Source organism: Xyrauchen texanus, chromosome 23, assembly GCF_025860055.1.
Source record: "Xyrauchen texanus isolate HMW12.3.18 chromosome 23, RBS_HiC_50CHRs, whole genome shotgun sequence".
Classification (NCBI taxonomy): domain Eukaryota; kingdom Metazoa; phylum Chordata; class Actinopteri; order Cypriniformes; family Catostomidae; genus Xyrauchen; species Xyrauchen texanus.
The window spans coordinates 14541100-14567737 of NC_068298.1; the positions used below are offsets into that span (position 1 = coordinate 14541100).

A 26638-nucleotide genomic window follows, 5' to 3' on the forward strand; every position below is an offset into this window, starting at 1 on the left:
GTTTGTTAGCTTAACTGTTAGCTTGTAAACAGTTAACTAGTATTATTCTTTCTTTATCTTCATACACAAAATGTATGCAATGGAATGTCAAATAGACCCTCACTTAGGCTAGAGTGGTGTGTGAGTGGCTCCTCTGAGAGATAACTTCAGCTGTGAGCCTGTGTAGCGTGCTCATAGCTGCCCTGAATCTGACCGGAGGTCAGTTCAAGACAATCCTCTAAGCTCCCTGCTCAAGGTGTGCTCCTTTATAAGCATTGACAACATTTTTCAAGTTTGAAAAGAGGGTAAGACTGACAGCAGCATGTGCTCGGATGTCACATTTTGAGAGGACGCTCTAATTAGGTCAGTGGGAAAACAGCTAAATGTGCCACTAACTCTAGACAGAATGTGTTATGACTACAATCCACTGGCATGTGTGAATGTCATTCTTAGCCATCCTTAACACATGTAAAATTTATGTACTAATGTGGATGCCAACTGTGTTTTCTATTTTCAGGGCAAATATGTCCCAATGACAATATGTCAATTTATGTCTGTGTGGATCTGCTGTGCTCTATTGTTATAACAGTTCTAGTGCTATTAATACTGTAAAGTCAGCATCATCTGTTTCTTTTTCTTTGCATGGTGCCTTATCTTTTTAGTGATTGTCATTCTGCAGGGTCTGTTTGGGTGAAGGCTTGTCATTTACAGGAAAATGATTTACATAGAAATAAAATAATGGTTACACATTACTATATGATGTTTGTGGATTGTTGAAAACTTGGCAAGTGTATTGCGTCTTAGAAAAACAATGCTTCAATGTGTGCATCTAAACTGTGATATTTAAAGAATGTGTAGAAATAGAGAATGGAAAAGAAAGTTGAAAATCCAGTCTGCTGTTCTAATCTTAATCAATAGTGTCAAACAGTGTAAGAATAAAAGCAGTGATATGGCAAACATTTGATGACATAATGGGAGTGTGTTTAATATGTATGAATCTAGCTCTTTATTAATTACATTAAATCCTGTACTATATTAAAATCTGTACTATTAATATTGTTACTACTATCAACAAAAACAATATTATCATCATTATACCATGACAAATTCATATCACACTATTTTACTGCCATTGTTCTATACCAAAAGAGTGACAATATACCCATTACATTTCAGATATGCAATGTATTTTGCTTTAAAGGAATGTATTGTCAGATTGGTTGTCCACTGTATTAAAGCATATGAATGAAGCATGTTTCATTTACATTCAGCATTTCCAACTCTTAAAATGCTGATAAATTAATCTCAAAATTGGTGTGAAAGGTTTTGGTGCACATTTCCGACAGCAATTTACAGTACTGCTTTGTCGCACCATTCTATTATAATACTTTAATTTGCAGTTATTCAAATATCAATAGCCACACATCTTTTTTAATCCAACCTATACATTCCACTCCACTGTAATTTTAATCTGTGAGCTGTATTTTGATCATAAATAATATTTCCCTGAAGGATTGCTCTGGAGAAGCATTAAGAGGCCTTGAACATCTGCTTTGGTCTGAGGAGAATTTGTTCTTTAGCTTGTCTTCCAACATCATTGCGAATGAAGTACAGTATTACTCAGATTCATGCACCCTTTGAAGTGATTCTCTTAGGATTTCTGAGAGTGTTCTAAAAATGTAGCTTTATATAAAAGGTCATGTGAGTATCCAACAAATTCCCATCCTTGGATTTGTCCTCCTGTTGGTGAGATATTTTTTGTACTTCGGATATCAAACAGATGTATACAGACATCTCCATGCTGTCTAGTTCCCAAAGTGTCTTGTCTGCAGACTTTCATTTGTGTGAATGCTCTGTATACAGTCTGGCCCTGGAGTGTGGGAGGTTATTTTGTCTGGTGTCATGATATGCCCATGGGCCAACCAAGCAACTTCAGAGCACAGAGATAAGGGCATTCTAGAACAAAGGGTCATGGCACCATGTTTGTACCTGTCTCTGAAACCACTCACACGACCATACAGCCTGACTGTGCGGCAAAAGATTGTTTCAGGGTAAGCTCAGGCTCTTCATGAAATACTAGTCTAAATGCATTCCCCCCTCTTTTAGTGTGTAGAGAGTAGTGACAGCACTTAACAATTGGGTCTATTTGACCCCATGTTTCCTGCCTATGTCTAATAATAGGCTTTAGATTTTGCCTCTTGAAAAGCATACCAGTGCAGAAGGGGCAACAAAACATAGCAAGATCTTGTAGTATTAGTAAGACTCTTATCAAAGATAGATAGATACAGACAGAAAGACAGGCAGGCAGGTAAGCAGGCAGACAGACAGATCCTTGGTTATGGTGCCATTTAAATTGTTGTTAGCTAAAGAGGTTTTAGCTCCTTAGTATTATTATTCTTTTTTTTTTTTGCAAATAGCTGTTTCGTGTGATGACACCATTAGTGGGATCTGTGTCCTCTTTGGTCAAGTTAGACCCTGCTATCCTCACCTTTTGCTTGTGTAACTGTAGTACAGGTATACATGTATTTCAGTGGAGAATCATGTTTGATTAATGATTGACCAAGAATCAGTTCTAATCTTTATTAGATCTGTGTAAAATGATTTCATTTTGATTCAATACAACAAAAATTATTAAGTAGAAACAACAATATTTAAATAGCAAACCTGAGTTGAGTCTACTTGCATCAAGTTACCTTAAATAGTTAAGTTGAGGAAGTGAACTTCTAAAGGTTTTCAGTGTAGAGTTTTTTTTTATATATCTGTAAGGCATAGAGTATAATGTCTGCTTGATAGAGCTCTCTACAGGTAACTGTTTGAAATGTGGGGTTTCATACACTGTAAAAAATTCACCCGTAAATTTACAGTAAAATACTGGCAGCTGTGGTTCCAGCCCTTTACCGTAATTTTACGGTTTCAACAATGCTGTTATTTTACAGTAAAATACTGGCAGCTGGTTCCAGCCCTTTACCGTAATTTTACGGTTTCAACAATGCTGTTATTTTACAGTAAAATACTGGCAGCTGGTTCCAGCCCTTTACCGTAATTTTACGGTTTCAACAATGCTGTAATTTTACAGTAAAATACTGGCAGCTGTGGTTCCAGCCATTTACTGTAATTTTACGGTTTCAACAATGCTATAATTTCACAGTAAAGTACTGGCAGCTGTGGTTCCAGCCATTTACCGTAATTCTACAGTTTTTAATTTTATGGCTGTGCTTCACAAAGTACTGGCAGTAATGGTTCCAGCTATAATTCTATAGTATAAAAAGTTAGAATATAAATACTGTTTTATATTTACTCTATTGTCCGATATCTATTAACATCCCTATATTTACTCAATGGAAAAAATGAAGAAAATATACATTATGGTACAGTATTGTTTGCCATTTATTTAAAACAGCTAACAAGTTTTAACAATACATTAACAGTTAAGGGAAAAAAGTCACAGAAAATACATTGTAAAATGTGAGGAAACAGTAGGCAAACAAAGAAACCTTACATTCAACATGTCACATCAGCATCCAGGCAAGAGAGGAATTCTGAGTCTGAGAGGAAAATATTAAGGAACCAATGGATGAAAAATCCTTGACAGAGGCAAAAAACAGCCAAAAGATCTGGCCTGAGAGGACAAGAGATCCAATGGGTGAAAAAACTGTAGGAAGAGGCAAAAAACAGCCAACACGTCCCACCTCAGCTTTTGAAACATCTGGCCTGAGAGGAAATCCCAATCTGAGAGGACAAGAGAACCAATTGGTGAAAAAACGTAGGAAGAGGCAAAAAACTGGCAAAACGTCCCACATCAGCTTTTAACACATCTGGTCTGAGAGGAAATCCAGATCTGAGAGGAAAGAAAATCTTAGTGGTAAAATAAATCACATGACAAAAACTAGTGATCAAATATTCTACGAACACTTTTAAAAGAGACATAAAATGATCATGTTACATAACTAATTTTAGAGATTATCTATACATTACTAAACACATCTCATTAAACATTCACAGTGCGTCAGTATGTGAATTTCTTGTTACTTAATGACCCACAAATGTTTTTTTGTTTTGTAATAGTTGTTCATGATTCGCTTGTTTGTTCTGAGCAGTTAAACTGTCCACTGTTCTTCAGAATAAAATAATCCCCCTGGCAAAGAACATTGGGCAGTTTAACTGCTCAGATCAAACAAGGTACTCATGAACAACTAGGTACAAAACAAAAACAACATTTGTGGTTCATAGAGGTAACAATGTAGTCACTCACAAAATGTCCATTTTTATTACACTGCACTGAGAGTGTGGCTAATGGGATGTTTAGTAAAGTCATGAAAGATTATAATTGTTTGTGTAGCTAGCTTAAACACTTTGTTTGTCTATAGATGTGACTGATGAAGACATTTTATGACCAATTAATGCAGAAAATCATCCAATTCCAAAGGGTTCAGATACTTTCTTACCACTTAATATGAATGCAGTTAAGAGGTGTTGATTCTTTTAGGAAGCTGCAAAATGTGAGTGTCAGTGGGCATTTAAGTTTAGTTACCTAGACGAAGTTCCATTCGAAATCGATGAGGTTCTTCAGGAGAGAAGCAACTTTGGGATTGACAGTGGCAGACTTCTTGCTGACAAGTTTTCCAGTCTTCTTTGAAACCACCTTGCCTCTGCAGGTCTTCGTACCTCTTTCAGGGTTTATCCCAACGAATCGTCTAAGGGTAATAAAAAAACACACATTAAAAAAGAAAACTTACAAAATCGACCTTTTATCAATTTAAATATTGGATTAAATATAAATAATTAACCAATTTAAAGGGTACTATAAAAGGTGATAAAATACCTTTGAATGAATTCCAAGGTGCCACATGCCTCCTCTGGATACTTAAGATTGAAGACGTAGAACATTGCAAACATGGTTGCTATTGCAGTCAGGAATCTTGGTTGTATGCCCTCACAAACAACACGACTCTCTAGGGTAATCATCCAGCGTTCAGTACAGTTCTCTGCCCTCCCTGAAATGAATTTTATTTTTATTTTTTATTTTAAATAGCAGTTAACACAATATTCTAATTGTTCTGATTATTTACTCATTCTAAGGCCATCCAAAGAGTGTATGACTTTTTCTTTATCAGAACACTGTGGCGAGTGGGACAAGGTCGAGGGACGTGAGAGAATGTCACAAAGACCGTTCATCATCAACATGATTATTGTCGAGTGACACCTGCGCTGACGCACCGGTCTCAGTATATCACACAGAGGAGTGGAAGCATTAAAGGAGTAGCAACGACAATGGAGATCGAGAGAGGAACAGGCCTGATTTTATGTTTGGTTTTGTTTCTGTTTTATGTGGCCAGCAGTCGTCCGTGAGGGGCTGCTGGCTTTTACTTTCATTTTTGTATTGGTTTATTTATTTAGTAAAATATTTGAATGTTTGCTGGTTCCCGCCTTCTTCCCATAACAAAACCCAACATAAAATCAGGCCTGTTCCTCTCTCGATCTCCATTGTCGTTGCTACTCCTTTAATGCTTCCACTCCTCTGTGTGAGATATGAGACTGGTGCGCCACGCAGGTGTCACTCATCAGTAATCACGCCACCGGTCTCGCGCCGTTCTCTCACGTCCCTCAACCTCGTCCTACTAGCCACATACACAAATACATTCTTTAAAGAAATTAGAGCTCTGTGTATGTATGCAACAAGTCCCATCCTTTTGACAATCCAAACAGCATATTAAGGCATCATTACAGTAATCCACAACTTTCCCGGTCCATCATTTCATGTTTTCTAAGGTAAAATGATACATGTTGGTAAGAAACAAATCCATTATTAATATTAAATTATTAACTGTCCTGTTCAATCAAAACACAAATAATTTGTGGCGCTGTGTCAGATCACTCGCATCAGTTCACTTGCATCAGTATAAATCTGTAAAACAGCAGATATCATTCTAAAAATCTTGCTGTGTTCTAGTGAAAAAGAAAGTCAAATACTTCTTTGATGGCCTGAGGGTGAGTAAAATATCACATAATTTTTATTTTTGAATGAACCTTTCTTTCAAAAGTACTGCCTTTGCAACCAATCATTTATCCCATCTGCACTAGTTATGACATACCACATAGAGACGAGGGCTGGCAGGTAGATGTGGCATCTTCTCTACATCAGCTGCAGTCGCAGAAACCTGAAAGAGAACAAAAAATTAGAATGATATATAAATAAATAAATTTGATAAAATGAAACAAAAGATTTTAAAAACACTCACATCTGCATGTAATATCAGGCCACTTTCACTCTCATTGAAATGTCTTAAACCAAGCAAAGAAATTCGACGTCGAGCACGGAGAACAGTTGAGAACTGTCTGTCTTCAAAACGTGTTTCACGCCGAAAAGTCGAGAATATCCGCCTCGTCTTTCAAAAATAACCTCTTTGACTTTTTAATAGTATGAAAGTTACACGTGAATCTCACAAAAAACAGGTACAAGTTACTCGCACCACTAAATCGAAAAATATATAGGCCTAACAATATAAATATCTATTTTGCTTTGGGAATTTGAACAGCTTTACAAGATTATTTGCATGGAAACTAAACAAATTGACCACTAACTTTTAATTATTATAATGGATCTGGATATTTCAAGTAGTTTTGTATTTATTCTCCATCTTATGTGCATGATATTATGCGAATAACATTAATGCATCGGTAAGATTCGCATCGTGTAACTTAACATAACTGAATCAGAAATTCATGTAAATCGAAGTTAAGGGTACTAAAAATGAAAGCCACACTAATTTCTAAATGGTAACTTAACTTTAATCAAGCAAATAGTTCGCCGTGATGGAGCTCAGAGAACATTCATTAGCATGCGAAATGCCTCAACCGTTGAGAGCTCTGTCTATAAAACGCGATTCGCGCTCAGTAAAAGCTCAATCAAAAATACCTCTTGAAAAAGGCGATTGTACAGGTTGAGAGAAACATAACATAATAACAGTAAAGAAATAAACTTACCTTGAACAGTGTCCTTCTTTAAGATCGTCTAGATGAGTGTTGCGAAACAATTCTGTTAATTTTGACTGCTTTCTGTTCGAAAATAGACTGCGTTGAAGATGCCCCACCCCCACGTGCTATTTTTTACAGTCCAAGACTGTTTTTTTCCAGAAACAAATGGGTTTACACATAAATGCTGTAAATTTACGACAAGTAATTAATTTATGGAACATAGACTGTAAATTTACAGGATTAAACTGTTTATTGAAATAACAGTATTTTACTGTTGGAATTTCACTGTATTTTTACAGCAATTTTTAACAGTGTACCAGAGCATATGGTGTTTGGGTATAATGAGTCACTAATATATGTTTTTAAGACCACTAAGGGTAAAATGAAGGACATTAAAATGTTTTTTTTATCATTAAAAGCAACAAGTCTCGGTTTTGTAGGATGTTTTTGTAAGTAACATAATGATTTCCAGAAACACATACTGTACCAGCCTACATACACTCACCTAAAGGATTATTAGGAACACCTGTTCAATTTCTCATTAATGCAATTATCTAATCAACCAATCACATGGCAGTTGCTTCAATGCATTTAGGAGTGTGGTCCTGGTCAAGACAATCTCCTGAACTCCAAACTGAATGTCAGAATGGGAAAGAAAGGTGATTTAAGCAATTTTGAGCGTGGTATGGTTGTTGGTGCCAGACGGGCCGGTCTGAGTATTTCACATTCTGCTCAGTTACTGGGATTTTCACACACAACCATTTCTAGGGTTTACAAAGAATGGTGTGAAAAGGGAAAAACATCCAGTATGCGGCAGTCCTGTGGGCGAAAATGCTTTGTTGATGCTAGAGGTCAGAGGAGAATGGGCTGACTGATTCAAGCTGATAGAAGAGCAACTTTGCCTGAAATAACCACTCGTTACAACTGAGGTATGCAGCAAAGCATTTGTGAAGCCACAACACGCACAACCTTGAGGTGGATGGGCTACAACAGCAGAAGACCCCACCGGGTACCACTCATCTCCACTACAAATAGGAAAAAGAGGCTACAATTTGCAAGAGCTCACCAAAATTGGACAGTTGAAGACTGGAAAAATGTTGCCTGGTCTGATGAGTCTCGATTTCTGATGAGACATTCAGATGGTAGAGTCAGAATTTGGCGTAAACAGAATGAGAACATGGATCCATCATGCCTTGTTACCACTGTGCAGGCTGGTGGTGGTGGTGTAATGGTGTGGGGATGATTTCTTGGCACACTTTAGGCCCCTTAGTGCCAATTGGGCATCGTTTAAATGCCACGGCCTACCTGAGCATTGTTTCTGACCATGTCCATCCCTTTATGGCCACCATGTACCCATCCTCTGATGGCTACTTCCAGCAGGATAATGCACCATGTCACAAAGCTCGAATCATTTCAGATTGGTTTCTTGAACATGACAATGAGTTCACTGTACTAAAATGGCCCCCACAGTCACCAGATCTCAACCCAATAGAGCATCTTTGGGATGTGGTGGAACGGGAGCTTCGTGCCCTGGATGTGCATCCCACAAATCTCCATCAACTGCAAGATGCCATCCTATCAATATGGGCCAACATTTCTAAAGAATGCTTTCAGCACCTTGTTGAATCAATGCCACGTAGAATTAAGGCAGTTCTGAAGGCGAAAGGGGGTCAAACACAGTATTAGTATGGTGTTCCTAATAATCCTTTAGGTGAGTGTATATGCCCCATTTCTTTATTATTGGCAACATTTCTTAAATTATCAGCACCTAAAACCACACATATTATATCTGCTTCAGTGTTGCATTCTCGATGAGCCTATTAATTATGCCTCTTTCTTAATAATCTTTCTGACAGACTTGGAAACAGTGATCACCTCCACAACCATTTTCCTGTCGGGTCATATGCGATTGGAATTATTTCCAGCCTTTCAAAGAGTGACCTTGAGTCACAGCAACCAATCAGTGAAATGACCAGTTACCATCTGTCTGCCTTAACTGTGCCCAAATCTGCTACCTACCTGACGGCAGAACCTTTTCCAATTCTATCACTGATTTGCCGGGCTGCATGCTGTTACAACACAGCCCAGTTGGATTTCTAAAATGTGACACTAGACCTGGCCAGATAATCAGTGACCTTTACCGTGATTTCTATTCTGCCTCCTGGCTAAGACTGGCAGCAGCTGCCTAGTTATGCTGTCAAGTCAGACTTTCATGCAGTCACTGAATATTTTCCACGTTCTCAGGCAACTAGGAGTAAAGTATCCTCAGTACACTGCATAAGAACTGTTTATTCTAAACTGATCAGTGGCGAATTGTCAGGGCCAGCAAAGCCTTCTTTGCAGAATTTATTACTTGATTCTTACAAGCCAAGTGTGACAACTGTTTCATAAATCACATGCCCAAAAAAGCGTGTGAGTTTGCACTCCACCCCGTAAGGCCTTCCGAATTTCTACAGAATCCCTCAACAGTGCAAATGAATGAGAAACTAAAGTCAGATTGTCAGATTCATCAGCCAATCAGATTGATTAATTTGTTCTTGGTGGGTGTGATCTTAAGGATATGTCAAGGTGGAGGCCTTCTAGCTGGCCTTGAGTGACGCAATCACGCTTTAAGTGTTGTAATTTGAAAGCGAAGAGCGCCAGGTCGAGTCGACTGTCATTACTCCGCTATCGCCATTGAGAAAGAGATCATTATGGATTTACACTAGATGTTCTGCATGACTGTGTGATTGCTTGATTTATTAAACAGGAAAGGAGAACTGATTTTCACTTCAAGCTATTTAGTAAGTGCTTTTTGCCTTATAGCAACATTAGGAGTTTTCTACTGCTGTACTGCTGCTTGAGCATTTAGTGTCAGTTTTGAAAAGCAGTGCTTCCATTCAATTCGGAAAGTCGGATTTTACTTCCTACTAGGAAAAGTGCAATGGAATGCATCTTGAAGTCAGAATTACAACTTGTAGGCTTGTGCAGAAATTCTCAACACCGATTTCGCTTAGATGCAGGGGCATGATGTCACACAAACATGTCGACACTCAGAGAGATACAGTATACAAAGTAAGTGATAAACATTCACTTCATTAAGTAATATCGACAAATGAGTTTGTTTCCACATTACATGATATTAAAGCTTAACAAACGCCTCAAAGAAACATAGTAAATTATAATCTCGTTTGATAATCGTACACCTGAAGCACAAATGCTAGTGCTGCAGCATTGTTTATAAGTTGGATTGCTAGGAGACATCTCTAATGAGAGTCAAACCCATGCTAAGCTAACGGGAGTGTTGCCGTTTTGTTTTCTCAACGAATGTTGGGGAATGGAATGCATTTATGGTCGGAGATATCAAGTAGGAATATCCCACATCCAACTTGAATGGAACACAGCATAACCGTGTACCCTGACGAAATGAAATTTATTGTAAGCTACATTTAAAAAGCAAATATTATTAGATAGATTTTTCCAGGTATTATAGACCTCCTTGGTAGATTCATATGAAAAATTATGATTTTTGAATGTCTGCTCGGGAGACGTTCATTTAAAAAAACAGTCATGCTGCAGTTAAAATTAGGCTTGCTTGAGCATTAAGTGTCGTTTCAAGATCTGGCTTTCGTGCTGGATGTGTTTTTAAAATGTCAATTGGTATTATTAGCTGCAACATAATGTATGATTCCCAAAGGCATAGCGTGTCTTATACATTGTGAAACTGTATTTTCTTAATGGCATGAATCACTGAAGGCCTAGACTTAAATGCATGGCCCGCCACTGAAGCTGATATATATTGTACTATAGATAGATAGATAGATAGATAGATAGATAGATAGATAGATAGATAGATAGATAGATAGATAGATAGATAGATAGATAGATAGATAGATAGATAGATTTTGTGATATTGAAAACAAAGTAAAGTTGTGAGGAATAAAAAAAGAGCCATTTCTAGAGTAGGTCACTGATCAAATGTAAGCAAATTTGCATGTTACATCAACATGTTAATATTTTCCTTGCTTTCATTGAAGAACACATGATGCTCTTGGGAAAATTCTCAAAACAGGCTGGGATGACATGGATCATCAGGTTTTGCACATGGGGAGCCCGTTTGAATGGTGTCAGCTAATTCCAAATTTAATTGCTTTAATTAAACTTTACACTCAAATTGTTATGCAGATTTTATCATTTGAAATAATAATAATAATAATAATAATTAAAAAAAAAATATATATATATTTTTTGTTTTTTTATGCAAACTTGAAGCATTTTCACTATGCTGTCAGACTTTTGGCAAATATAGCATTATTATTAATACCAATGATAAATGAAGATCAACAAACTTTATTAATCATATTACGTCCAAATCAGCTATTTAGATCCTAGACAGAACCATACAGATTAATTCTTGCAACATATGCTGGATGGATGTTGGCTGTGTCATTTTGTTCATGTTTAAACAGCTGGTAAGAAAATAGTAACCAGGAAAGAGAAGTTCTTGCTGTATTACAAATTTCAAGGAAATGCATCCCTGTCAACTTGACCTTCAGACAAGCCATAGCTTCAAAGAAAGCACAAATGCTGAGCTTAGGTTCCTTAACCTTTCTCACATGAATCTGAGAAAACTAGTTATTTTGTACCACAAACAGGTCTGTTGTCAGCCAGTATTTAAAATTGCACTCTACACTTTCATGCATAGCAAATGGCACTGACAGCCTCTAGGATCCGGATTGGTGCATTTATTGTTTGCCAAGTCAATGATATTCATGCAGCCATGAGTCTATGTCCCAGTGCCTTCTGGTGAATTGCTTATCATACTGGTAGATCTGTCTTTTGAAATATGAAACTTATAATGTGGTGCAGTCACTTGATGGGAGCAAAATTATTTATTTAAATTTTTTTTAGCAGATGTACAAGTGTACCTAATAAAGTGGCAAGTGAGTATATATATTTATATACTGTATATTCATATTAAATAAAGGAACCCCCAGATTTTCATTGTGGCCTCAGACATTTGGACCACACTGTACATTTGTTGTGTTACAAAATGTTCTTCCCTCACTTTTTAATCAGTGAAATTCAGAAAGCAATAATCAGCTTTTCCTGCTCTCCTGAGGTTGCATTGAAACTGAGCTGTGGGCTCTTTGATGAAGAGATGAGACAAGCATGGCAGATAGTGCTTCAACATTTTTTCATTATTTTATGAACAAAAAATGTAAGCTCAGGTGGAAACTGTTTCTTACACTTTTCTGGTGAGTCACTCAGGCTTAAATGTGAGCAAAAAGTAAAAGTATGACTTGCAAGCATGAACTGTAGAGAAAAATGAGAGTTAAAATAAAAATTTTGCATTGACGTTCCCTGTGTCACATTTATATGGTACATGATTTCACCTAATTTGACCAAAGTTCTTAACTGTTTAAGTGGTCTTATGTTTTCTTAGTGCTCTAAAAAGTTTGTGGGCCATTAATAAAAGACAGGGTTATCAGTTACAGAACTTAATTAGGCAGCATGCCCCATCTGTACTCTGTCTCATCAATTATTGCTCAGAACCTGCCTGAGTCCCCCATTATCCAATGAACTATTTATAAACCTTTAATGATTCACACTATATGAAGTGTGATTCATCAGATATGATCTGATCTTATCATACTCCACTCCTTTTCATATCTACTGTAAGCTCTAATATCGATCAGCAAATTTCCATTCAGAACAGAGGGAAATTAGAGGGAGTACAGCACAAAACAAAAACTAGAATCACACAATTAACGAATAAAGGGTGGATGCCATGCCATAGGTTTGCTGAAATAACCTTTGGATTTCCAGCCCCGCAGTTAAGAGGCTTGTTCAAATTACAATCTAGAATTGTGATGTGGTTGAAAAACCCTGAATAGACTTTGATATTTGTGGGATTTGAAAGCTGAGCCTTTGTTCAGCTATGGGATCAGACTGCTGTATTTTTGCTTAGGACCATAGAGGAAAGAATCTTTAAAGGATTGCTTTGGTAAACCAACTAGGCATATGGCCTACAGTGCCAACTCAGCAGAGTATTTCATCTACCCAAGTCTAATCTAAGATTATTTTTATCCTCTTTTAAGGGATTTATTATTTATTTATTTTTTAAATGAAGCAATGAAAAGTTCTGTGTTACTAAATTTGATTTGTCTGGCAAATTCATGATGATTGATTAGAGACAATGAAATGTAGATAATTTTCATACATCAAGTACACTATCATTTTGACAATGATAATTCACATGTTTGACCTCTACATAATTACATGATGTTTACCCTGACTGACACTGATAAATGTGTTCTTGTGTCCATAAAGGTGCAATATGTAACAATTTTCATGTAATATTCACCTTTTTTTGCCAATGTGTGAAAAGCTTGTAACGCAAATTAGACCTTCCTCGACGTCCTAGGTTGTCTATTACAGCCTGTAGACTGATTTTCAAGCGATGGTAGCGGGTCGGTTTCCAAAGGATGTGACGTTTATGCGCGCTCCCAAAAGAGCCTTGCCCTAGTAATCTCTTCTCTTCCACTATTCAACAGCGACAACAAACTGCAACACTAGGTAAGTTATCTTAGAGATGGAAGCCAGCAAACGTCCAGTTCCCAGCACAACACCAACTTCTACACAAACTCAGAGTAAGAAAAATAAAAACTTGATCTACTCAATCCCCTCTAGCTAAGTGGAAGCATGATCGTGGTCGAGCGAAATCTAGAGTGAACATCGGCAGGGCATTTGATTCCTGGAAGGACCTTTATTGGGGATCAAATCTGACCCTGAATTGGCATTCTTCTTATTGGACAGGTACTCCATAACTGCAAAGCATTTGAAATATAGTGCCATAAGGATTGAGCTGTGTAATTTTAGCTAACTTGATCTTGCCTGCTAACGCTGAGGAATTGCAAGCTACCTTGCTTCATAACTTTCAAATAATTTAAACAATCTTCTCTTTATACTAAAAGTAAGGTATGCTGATTCATAGAAACTGATATAATCAATGTTAATCTCTAATTATTCAGCAAGGTAAACTACAATAACACACAAAATGACTGCTAGAAAATATTCAAGATAATGCAAAAAGCTCCATTCATTAGTGTAACGTAACTTGGTTATACAGAAAATATATACATTCTAATATTATTAAACAATAGTGTATCGATATATCAAAATGACAGTTGTGATGGAATCAAATAAATTCTGAATTGTGTCAACATATATATAATGTACAGTCTATTTTATAAACAGCTACTGTCATCATCCACCAAATTGAACTAACAGTTATTGATAAAGCTGGCTAGCTAGCTAACACGGACATAGTATCGTAAAAATGCAGGCAATGTATCATGCAAAGAAAAGTGATTACTTCAAACTACAGTCTCGCATAGTCAGACCTATATCCACACTATTCACACACCAGTGAATCACGAACGTTACGTCCCTATGGTGTGTGTGTGTGACCGAGCACGAGCAACAGGTAGCTGGCTGCAGTTCACTTAATGGCCACATGGTTTTCTGAATCTTACATACTGCACCTTTAAGCATCAACACAAGGGCTAAAATCATCAGACAATTAGTTCTCCTGCACAGCTCCCTCAAGCTCAAAACCTAAGAGTCTTCCAAAATCTTGTTTTGTCCTGGTCTAAATTCAGATGGGAAATGATTGTGAAGCCTGGTATTTGTCAAGCTTCCCTTGTTTATTGTCAAAAGCTGAATGATGAGCATCCTGGGAAAACTCCACTATTGGCTCAACTTTTATTATAAGAGTCCAAATGGCAATTATGTACCAACCACAACTATTTCTGGAGTAGGAGCCATTACACCATGAAGCTAAGTAGTAAGATCCACTACACTGCAAGCAGGTGTGCCCCTCCAATAATAATTTGAAGATACCTTGACACAATAATTTATAGTGTTTTAAAGATGCATGCAAAACCTGTTAAGCAATCAACATAGCCAGTCAAAATAGGATGCTACCGCCAATATCCAGTTTTTGCCTTGTGTTCAGACTCAGAGTGAAAATGGATGCTAAACAATTTATTACTAGAAAACCATGAGAACTTGGAGACGATTCATGACAGCCCTGTAAAGGTCCATCCGCTCCCCACCGCTCCTCTCCATGAGGGTCCTAAGCAACTGAATGTATTGAGATTTATTTTCAGGAAAAAAAGCAGGCACCCTCAGGGAATTCATTTTGTTTGTTGTCAAAACACTTATCTGCCTCCAAATCAGACATACAATATCATTTTTGTTTTTACATGTGTACTGTTTGCACTCAAAATGTATGTGTGCACTAACGATGTGAGAGGGGAATTGTATGATTTAAATGTTGGTGTGAACACCAAGATAAAGTAAAAGTGAATAAATGTTCAGAAATATGGAATGTAAAATGAATAATGTTTTGCACAGTAAGTGAAACAGGATATGCTGTATATCTAATGTTCAGCACAGAGCATTAATTGAACCTCTATTGTATCAGGGATATTAATCCAGTAGAAATTGCAATTCCAAGATGTGCTTGCACTCTGTCATAATTACAATTTGCCAGGAGTAAAGCTTAAGACAAATATTGCATGTTCTTGAAGTAAGTGAAAGTTTGTTATTCCTGTGAAGTGATTATTTCAGACTTTGGAAAGTGACAACTCACATTAGAAACAAACGTGTGCAACATTTAGCCTCTTCAACTTGTTATGTAATGGTGAGTACTTACTGAATTCTGGCAGAAAAGTTTGTTCCAGGGAAAGATTTTCCACTTGGAAATCCACAAGTGGAAGAGGCCCAATGTGGTCAAGTTCCAAAATATGATTTGAGTTCTCTTCCACAACTAAATTAGCCTCAGCTTCTTTTTAAAAAAATAAAAGGAGACAGCCTTAAGTTAGATTTCTATATGCAATAATGATAATAACAATAACAATCACAATAATGTCCTAGCTTCTCAGATTAAGTTACTTTTCTCTGCCCACAAAGCAGTTTTTACAGAAGTATTGGTTCATGATTTGTTATACTGGTCTAACAGACTCATCTGACCTTGACAATATTTCTGTTGATGGAACTAATATTTTCCTATCCTAAACCAGACGTGAAAACAAATTCTCTATCGTAACTTGAAGTCTATTGATCCTCTCTACTTTTCAACTTCTATCTCTGCCTCTGTTCTTTCTACTTGTCCTAATCTCTCCTGTACTGATGATATTCTTGAATTATAAAATTCAAGTATTACCTCTGTTTTGAATGATCACACCCCCGATATAACCAGGCTCGTTCCCTCTTTTCATTCCTCACCTTGGTTCACTCCTGAGTTTAGAGCAATGAAAGTTAAGGGGTGCCGTCTTGAGCGGCTTCTTAAGAAGACTGGTCTCACTGTGCATTCTATAGCACATTTTTCAATATAGGTTAGCTCTCAATTCTGCATGTTTGTCCTATCTTTCTATTGTCATTGCTGATTCCAGTTGTTGGCCCAGAGTACTTTTTGCTACTATCGCTAAGCTATTTCAGCAATCTAGTTCACAATTTCGCAAAATACTGCCCTACTTCCCCGGCTGCTGTGGTTGAGACCATTAGAAAATCATATTCCTCCACTTGACCCTGCTCCTACCTCCTTCCTGAAAAAAAATTATCTCTGCTATTAGTGCACCTATTTCACACTTTATCAGTGTGACACTTGCTTCAGGTTTGCTGTTGTCACCCCTGTTGTCAAGAAGCCTGTTTCAGATCCCCTGACTTTGAATAACTAATGACCTATTTCTAACCTTCTTTTTCTCTCTAATGTATTAGAAAGAGTTGTTGCCTCCCAGCTGCATTCTCACCTATCTGCTAACAGTCTTTATGAACCTTTGCAGTCTGGTTTCTGTCCTAAACATAGTACAGAAACTGCATTACTGAGGGTCTTATGATCTCCTTCTCTGTGCTGATTCAGGTGCACTTAATATTCTAATACTACTTGACCTTAGCTCTGCATTTGCATTCTACTTCCCCTTCTTTCAGAAATACAGCTTTAATCTGGTTCACTTCCTATAATAGGCAACAATATGTTGTTTATAGCAAACACAAGTCCTCAACTACTGCTGTACAATTAGGGGTGCCTCAGGGTTCAGTTCTTGGCCCAGTTCTCTTCATAATCTATATGCTGCCACAAGGTCAGATAATCAGAAAGCATAGGCTTAATTTTCACTGTCACGCTAAAGACACTCAGCTCTACATTAGCACTTCTGTCAACTTTGTTTTTCCTCCTCCGGCACTTTCTTCCTGCATTCACAAACTGAATCATTGGGTGAAGTTTACCTTAAATTTAACTCTAATTTACAGCCAGAAAGCAATCGCTCACGTCCAAATATTCAAGCATGACACTAAATCTTGATGGTGATTTAATTACGCCCTCCTCTACAGTTAAAAACCTTGGATTGATTTTTAAATCTGCACTGTCGTTAAATTCACATGTTAGTATGACTGTGAAAACTGCCTTTTTCCATCTTCGTAACATCTCTTGCATTCGCTTCTCTTTAAGCCTCAAGAATGCTGAAATTGTAGGCTAATTCATGCCTTGGTTACATCAAGGCTGGATTACTGTAATTCACTTTACATCAGTTTGTCTACAAAAACACTCAAACGCTTACAATATGTACAATACCCCCCCCCACACACACACACAAATAAACTGCACACATTACTCATATCCTTCAGCACCTACATTGGTTGCCTATCATTCAGCGTATAGAGTATAAGATACTTATTCTCTCTTACAAAATGTGTAATAATCTCACGCCTTAATATTTATCCAAGCTACTCCAGGTTTATTCCCCAATACCTTCTCTGATGTCCTCTGATGCTGTCTTTTTGACTCTCCCAAAATGTAAACTTGCTTCAATAAGTGCTAGGTCTTTCAGTGTGGCTGCCCCATAGACTTTGGAATTTACTTCATCAAAATCTCAGGGCTGCACCTTCTCTGTCTGATGTCAAAATCTTCTCAAAACATATAATTTTTCGTGTTATTTTCTAGAGTAATTTCACTTGCTGTTAAAAAAAAAATGTATCATGTATCTTGTGCTCTGTATTTATGTTTTGTTTTGATATTTCTGTAAAGCGAACACTGGTTAGTGAAAGGCACCATATAAATAAAACGTATTATTATTATTATTATTACGTTTTCTCATGAGAACAAGGCATTTATAATTGTCAAGTAATAAAATGTCATTATAAAAACAATTATATATGCTCTTAAAAGAGAGACTTGACCAAACTCCTGCAGAATCCATTCACTTAATTCTACAGATAAACATGTAATAAGAATATATATCCTGCTAAACTAAAAATTGCCTTGGTATAGTTTCCACCATAGGCTACCAGGGCTATAGTTAATGCTACTATAACAGTGGCATAACTTTGTATTAAAAATAAAGAAATTATGTCAGAATGACAAATATAGTGAAAGCTTCTTTCACTGTTTGAAAGAGATTCCACCACAAAATAACTGTAGTGTTTGAATATGGCCTTTTGGTGTAAACTACTGGTAACCAAGATCAATTTCAGTTCGGGTGAAATGTGAATAATAATAATATCTTTAGACGATATCTTTTGTCCACACAGTTATATTATATATTTTCAGTCAGCTCTTACTTATAGAATGCCAATGATTTGTCCAATCGTTTCCATAGTCCAGTAATGTACTGTGTGCCATTATGAAGGACGCAAATGCATCGATACAGTCGAACACAGAGACGTGAGAGGGGGCTAAAATGGTGTAACCGTTGTCAGCAGCCGGTGAGGGAGGGATGATATCTATTCCCGTAGGATGATCACGTGTCCGTGGGGAGTAGTTGTGAGGGGTAGCGTCAAGCACGTCGCGAAGTCTTGATTGTTACAGCATGGGAGCTGTCAACACAGGCTGACGATATTTGCGCTAAAGTATCGCTGCGTCCGCTTTTCACACAAAGCGAACGAAAATGCACGTACTGCTGGAAGATCTCGCGACCAATTTCCATAAACTTCAGCGCGCAGCTCAAACGCAACAAAAACATTCAGCATAACAACGCTGCTGTCTACTGTTGCTGTAGTATAATACGGGACATACAGAAATCTGTCACTACAAATCAAGGGTAGGTTCTCTGATTTTGTACGTTTTATAAGTTTTATTAAACGAAACCTTTCGTTTAATAGTATAACGATTGTTTGACGCGTAAAGAAACAATAACTCAACTAACAAAAAAATGTTCGTAGTCTAACATTATCTTGACATTAAGTAAAGTAATGATTAAATGTCATTGTTTTGCATTATTTGTATTTACACGAGTGTATGTGTCGAGTGTTTCGTTATAGCTGCACTGTGTAAAATGAAATGGGGGTAGCCTACATGTGACTTCTGTGATGAAAGCATCTGGATGATATGCAAGAGCAACATGAACCAGATTCTTCTTTGAGAGGATAACCTCTTTTAGATTGTTTGCCTTCATTCGATTGTTTTTTTTTTTTTTATCAGTCTTTGATTGACCCCAATGTTTCTCTCTAGTCTTAAAGTTTTGCTTATCTTTAAAGAGAGAGCGCGAGAATTTAAAATATATTTTTAAAATAGGCTACTATTCATATTGAAGTCTTTTGTTCTGATCCTAGAACACTTGCATTTTAATTTTCGGTAAATTAATGCCACAAATATTAAAAACTGAGAACGAAAATCCATTGCACACTAAAGTTAAATCATTGTGTGTGTGTGTGTGTGGCGTCATAAATAAAATTGATATCCTCTGCTCCCATGGTAGAAATATCAGAGCTGTGTGGAGGTGTGTATGCCTTTAGCTGTGTGAAAGCATACAGTAGCTATTACACACCCCCATAAGCCTCTTTTTGTTCTGTGCAATTCATGTAGGGTTTGTTTGTAGCCATTTTGGAGTTTAACTAAAATAGTTGTATATAATAGATATTATAGTGCATTGTCATATACTGCAGAGTTATTCTGGTGCTATTACTTATATAAGTGCTGTCATCCCTAGAGTAACACTGATCTTATTGTACGGTATATCAACTGGGGAGCAACACCTGTGTGACCAGCTGTGCTGTCAACACTGAAATGGCATTAATGTGGTTGTATGCATGTCAAACATAATGCTTGTGAAGCAGCTTTTCAATTGTGCCTCTTGGAACTAGTCTGTAAGCTTTTCTATAAGGTATGGACTTCTTATGTTTATGATGTTAATAAGACCTGCTCATATGATGTGTTCGTTCTCAAGGAAATTATTAGAATAGCAGGTGTTTTTTTTAGCATGCAGTTAAAAGTTGTCCAGGATTGCGGTTTGAATGGGCTCTATAAAGGGATAGGTCACCCAAAAAGGAAAAAATCTGTCTTCATTTACTCATAAAAAAAGCTTATTTTTTTAGATTTATGCATTTTAGTTTCTTAACAAAATTCCAGCAAATTAAATTGTGTAATTTTTAACAAAACTTAACTTCAAATATTTGTCTTTTTTTGTTTTCTAATTTAAATTTGATGGAATTATGAAATTAAAATGCATAAATATTAAAATTATTTTAAAAATGCATTAACTTCCAAACCTGTTTGTTTGATGTTCTTTCATGGAACAAAAAAAGGAGATGGCAGTATGTTAGTCTCAGTCATTGTTCAGTTTCAAAGTGAATGGTGACTGAGGCTGTCGTTCTGCCAAACATTCCTTTTGTGTTCCATGGAAGAAAGAAATACAAATGTATTTGAAACAACATGAGGGTAAATAATTGCAGAATTGTCATTTTTTGTGAACTATCCCTAAGTGTTGTTTCAGCTTGGCCTGTTTTTGCAAAGCAGTTTCAACTTCCTGCTGGTATTGTGAAGCATTCTTAAAGTACCAATTTAAACTAGCAATAAGCATCCAATTTAGACCTCTTCAGTGTTATTTTTGAGATATACAGTTCAAGTCATAAGTTTACATACACTTAGGTTGAAGTAATTAAAAATCTTTTTTTAACCACTCAACAGATTTAATATTAACAAACTATTTTGGCAAGTTGTTTAGGACATCTACTTTGTGCATGATACCAGTAATTGTTCCAACAACTGTTTACAGACAGATTGTTTAACTTTTAATTGATTATATAACAATTCAAGTGGGTCAGAAGTTTACATACACTAAGTTAAGTGCGCCGTTAAGCAGCTTGCAAAATTGTAGAAAATTGTCAAGTTAGACAATTAGCTTCTTATAAGAGGTGTAATTGGAGGTGTACCTGTGGATGAATTTAAAGGCCTACCTTCAAACTCAGTGCCTCTTTGCTTGACATCATGGAAAAATCAAAAGAAATAAGCCAAGACCTCACAAAAAAATTGTGGACCTCCACTAGTCTGGTTCATCCTTGGGAGCAATTTCCAAATGCCTGAAGGTACCACATTCAGCTCTACAAACAATAGTACACAAGTATAAACACCATGGGACCACACAGCCATCATACCGCTCAGGAAGGATATCATTACATTTCTGTCTCCTAGAGATGAACGTAGTTTAGTGAGATAAGTTTAAATAAATCCCAGAACAACAACAAAGGATACCTTGTGAAGATGCTGGAGGAAACATGTAGACAAGTATCTATATCCGCAGTAAAATGAGTCCTATATCGACATAACCTGAAAGGCTGTTCAGAAAGGAAGAAGCCACTGCTCCCAAACTACCATAAATAAGCCAGACCATTTTCAAATGCACATGGGGACAAAGATCTTACTTTTTGGAGAAATGTCCACTGGTCTAATGAAACAAAAATTGAACTGTTTGGCCATAACGACCATTGTTATGTTTGGAGGAATAAAGGGGGAGGCTTGCAAGATGAAGAACACCATCACAACCATGAAGCATGGAGGTGGCAGCATCATGTTGGGGTGCTTTGCTGCAGGAGGGACTGGTGCACATCACAAAATAGATTGCATCATGAGGAAGGAAAATTATGTTGATATATTGAAGCAACATCTCAATACATCAGCCAAGATGTTAAATCTCGGTCACAAATGGGTCTTCCAAATGGACAATGACCCCAACCATACCTCCAGATTTGAGGCAAAATGGTCAAGGTATTGGAGTGGCCATCATAAAGCCCTGACCTCAATCCGATAGAAAATGTGTGGGCAGAACTCAAAAAACATGTGTGAGCAAGGAGGCCTACAAACCTAACACTGTTACACCAGTTCTGTCTGGAGGAATTCGCCAAAATTCCTGCAAATTATTGTGAGAAGCTTGTTGAAGGAAACCTAAAACGTGTAACCCAAGTTAAACAATTTAAAGGCACTGCTAGCAAATACTAAGAAAGTCTATGTCAAATTCTGACCCACTGGGAATGTGATTAATAATCTGAATAAAATCTGAAATGGATAATTATCTCTACTATTATTCTGACATTTCACATTCTTAAAATAAAGTAGTGATCCTAACTGAGCTAAGACATGGAAAGTTTTCTGTAATTAAATGTCAGGAATTGTAAAAAAAAAAAAAAAAAGGTGTATGTAAACTTCTGACTTCAACTGTGTTTGTTTCCATATAATGGCTTCACTTTTAAAAAGCCTGTTATATTTACTTCTATTGTCAAATGTTTATGGAAAAAAATAAACTATGCAGCTGTCTTTTAATAGCCGTATATGCCATTCTCTACCTCATCTTTTTATTCTCTACCTCTACCTTCTTGTTGCATCAAGAGGAAGGAAAGTGCCTTGATATTAAGAAGCACAGAAGGTAATTTTCTATGGCTGACCAGCCATGCCAAATGTATTTCTTGAGGCTATGTACTATTCTTATCATAGGCAAGGCAGCCTGAGAAAGTTTGCAGAAGAGATAGAGGATAAATCTACTGAGAGTACTGAGATATGTCTCAGATCTTCCATGATGATCCTGTTGGAGATTAGGAAGGGGGTCCATTAATGTTGTTAGCATCTCATCGGGGGTCTAATATTCAATTACAGGGTCCTGCATTGAATGCCAATACTTATGAAACTTTAGCCTCAAGGTTTATTAAGAATGTTTTTACTGTATCTTTTTGTTTACTGTATCAGTGAGACATGGTTGAGTGCAGTGGTTATCAATTGGATCATGAAACAATTTGTACAGTTTGGAAGGTCTGATCTCGTAGGGTCACAAACAGCTGGGAAAGAACAATGCTAAATGCAAATAACCATATAATCGTGCATAGTTTGGAAGATAGCAAATAAATGGACTCCTCTACTTTGAAAAGGGAGGAGAAAACTCTACCCAAATCTTATGTTGTTGACATCAGATGTTATGCTGATGGTTGGTAAATCACACTTGTGGTGTTTATTCATTTACAAAATACAATTTCATTTAATTTTTTTTATTCAGCCTGTGCCAGGTTAATACATTTGCTAATTTTTTGGCTTGTGAAGTTCATTGTAATATTAATCAATTTTAAGGAAATTATTTTGATTAGTATTTTTGTATTGTTGGGAAGCCACTTGATATCCAAAGTAAAATCTGGGTCCTGAAGCAAAACCAGTTGAGATCTACTGCAGTGATAGCACAAAGTGGAGATGTAAAAATAAGTCTTGTATTTATGGTTAGTAACATGTTCCCATGCATGTATGCTCCCAGATATTACTGACCATCTACACTCTTTAACCAAAGAAAAAATAATTAAATAATTCAAGCACAAAGCATTGTGGGTATTCCCCATATCCTCAGTTTTGTAATCAATCGTTTGAGTTATTAACACCAAAAATCGTAGGTCCATCAGTTTTTAATAAAATTAAGTTAAAGGAACCTATATATTTTAGTTATGAACACAAAAATCTGTTTATTAAGACAACATGATTTGTCCAGTAATTGAAACAGAGTTTACAGTGCATGATTGTTATCTTTTCAATTAAATCTTTCATAAACACTTACATCATGTTAGCTCTTGCTGGTGAACTGTTCATATTGTGTCAGAGACTGTTCAGAATCTGCCTTTCACTTTCAAATCCAGAGTTTGGCAATATTTTGGTTTGTCAAAGATCTGGAATTGTTTTTGTATATTTATGTTGCACATTCCACATTACCAGAAGTGCTCGCTCTTTAGTCATTAGCGCGTTTTCCAGTGCTCAGGTATTGTGCGGTATAGTGTGTAATGGTCTCTTAGTCAAGCTTCAATATGACATTAAAAAAGCATAAAAGCACCATTAAAGTTGTCCATATGATACGTGCATTAAAGCCATACAATAGTTTTGTGAATCGCAAAAGGATGCTGTGAAGAGGAGGAGGGTGAGGTCGAGCCGTGAGTGCACACGCCTGACCCTCAATCGGGCTAATCAGCCAAGGAGAGGGATAAAGACGAGCCGGATGCGGAGAGAGAGAGAGCCACACGAAGCTGCCATGTGTGTGCTTATGTTTTTGTCTTTTTTTTTTACATTTCATTAAACATTACTTTGATGGTTCAAAGTTCCTTTCCCATTTGAACCCCCACTGTTAAATTGGTGCCGAAACCCAGGAAGGAGGAGGGATGCACTGTCGTGGAGTCCTCGACCACTCCTCCACCTTCTGACGGACAACAGCCACACCTCCCCCGGCGGACAGCATTGTGTCCTCCGACCCCTGGTGGATGGAATGCCCCTCCGTGTTCTGGCAGCCAGTAGTGAGCCCCTCTGCCCCTGGCAGCGGCTTTACTGCTCCAGGCGGCCGACAGCAAGCCCATCCTTCCCTTGTGGATGGCAGCCATTCCTCCAACTCCGCCGCATTCTGGATGCTGGCAGCGAGTCTCTCCGCCCCTGGCAGCGGCTCCACCACTCCAGGCTGCCAGCAGCGAGCTCCTCCTACCCTCGTGGTCGGCAGCCATTCCTCCAAGTCCAGGCGGCCGGCAGCGACTCCTTTGTAGGTGGATGGCTGCGGTTGCTCCTTTGGACGGACAGCATTGGCGAGGTCTCCACGACAGCGCATCCCTCCTCCTTCCTGGGTTCCGTCACCAATGTAATAGGGGGGATTAAAATGGGAAATGAGGAGGTGGGAACCGGAAGAACCATCAAAGTAATATTTAATGAAAACTTAAACAAAAAGACACAAATATAAACACACTCATGGCAGGTGCGTGTTGCTCTCTCTCTCTCTCTCTCTCTCTCTCTCTCTCTCTCTCGAACTGCCGCATCCGGCTCATCTTTATCCCTCTCCTCTGCTGATTCGCCCGATTTGGGGCCAGGTGTGCGCACTCATGGCCCGGCCCCACCCTCCTCCTCGTCACAGATGCATTTAAAGAGCAAATACTGTCTGTCACACACACACACACACACAAACACAAACACACAGAGCACGCAAAAACGAGTTGTATATTCAAACTATTGTGAACTAGCCTCAGACAGAAACTCAAAGTTCTTCATGCAGCTCCTCAAAAATAAAAGCCAGAGGGTTTTAAAGTGTAATATAACTATATTATTATTAACAATAATAACAACAATAATAATATATTACAAATTAGAATAATATTTTAATTGACTTATTTTATTGATATAATTGAGTATGTTAGCTTTATTTGTATGTATCACAAATAAAATGAACACATAAATGATCAACAAAAGAATCCATTACATTCAACACACAATGTGAAAAAATTTAAACAGAATTATTTGAGGGTCAGTATTGTTTATAAAGTGTTTACCCTGTGACACTTTGTACAATTTCCTTTTTCCTTCCAAGACACAGTACGTCACTGTAAATTTCACTTGCACATTTTTCAGCAGTTTATCTCAATTTAAAAGGATGCAGTGCTGTGTATGCCGTGATTCAAGACACTTAGAATACATCTTAAATTGTCAATTTCTCCTGCTGAAATGATTAACATTGCACTAAGCTCATTAGCCACAATGCACATTACTGTTACTTAGATGAATGTCGAAACATTCATCAAGCCAGAAAGATTTCCATGTCTCTCAGCATTACAATAATGTCAGTGTGCCTCACCACACATGAAAAGAATTAGAATTAATTGCTGACAGTTGCTGTGGGAAAAGAATTACACAAAAAGTTCAAGGCGGGTCATTAGACGACTCCAACGGATTCCTTCAAGCACCAGTCATCCCTTTCTTTGTTGTAAACCTGTAGTCAATTGTAGCTTCAGCCTTTGGCTATCATTAGCTATCCTTTGTTTCTTCGTTCATCCAAACAGTCTCATAGATATAGGACTTTCTAAAGGTTTTGATTTGTTTGCACGTTAAACCATCTCTATTTACGTCCTATCATTGAGTCACTGATAAACATGTCCATGCCCCCTCCCATTTAACAAACAGACAGTGTTTGTCTTTGCTTCTTTCTTGAATATGCACTTATTGGTTTGGGATAAAACTTTCATAGATAGTTTTGAATCAGACATACAATGTCTGTTATGTATTTTACATAAGTCCATACAAGTCAACACATATCCCATAGCAGTTAGAAATGGCACATATTTTAATAAAGTTGTAAATGTCTGAGTGGGAGAGTTTAAACAAAACACAATGCTATTGTTGTTTGTTTTGTTTGCTGGGAGCCCAAGAATGTCCATCAGTGGGGTTGGGTTGTCTAGACTCAAGGCAGGGGTGGTCATTTTATGACCAAAATGGATGTTAAAAAGAACAGGTCCATGAAAGCAGATGGCCTCTTAATATTTCTCCTCCAGCCAATACCATTGAATTGGTCTCAAGGCACTAGTCAGATAAATTGGGCCTTTTTTTCCACATTCATCATAATGTCAAATGTCCTGAATTCACCCTTCTTACATTTTT

General features: G+C 37.3%; 1 protein-coding gene across 3 annotated transcripts in view; it reads left to right on the forward strand.

The window, feature by feature from the left end:
- Window positions 1-324: 324 nt before the first annotated feature.
- The window catches only part of LOC127663077 (probable E3 ubiquitin-protein ligase MID2), a 185485-nt gene continuing 159171 nt past the window's right edge, over window positions 325-26638 (forward strand). For 2 of the 3 annotated variants that reach the window (XM_052154498.1, XM_052154497.1), the window contains exon 1: window positions 18760-19037. The gene's annotated coding sequence lies outside the window, so the exon portion shown is untranslated. Of the gene's footprint in view, window positions 343-18759; window positions 19038-26638 lie in introns of those variants that run through there. The other variant, XM_052154501.1, reaches the window with a different exon arrangement.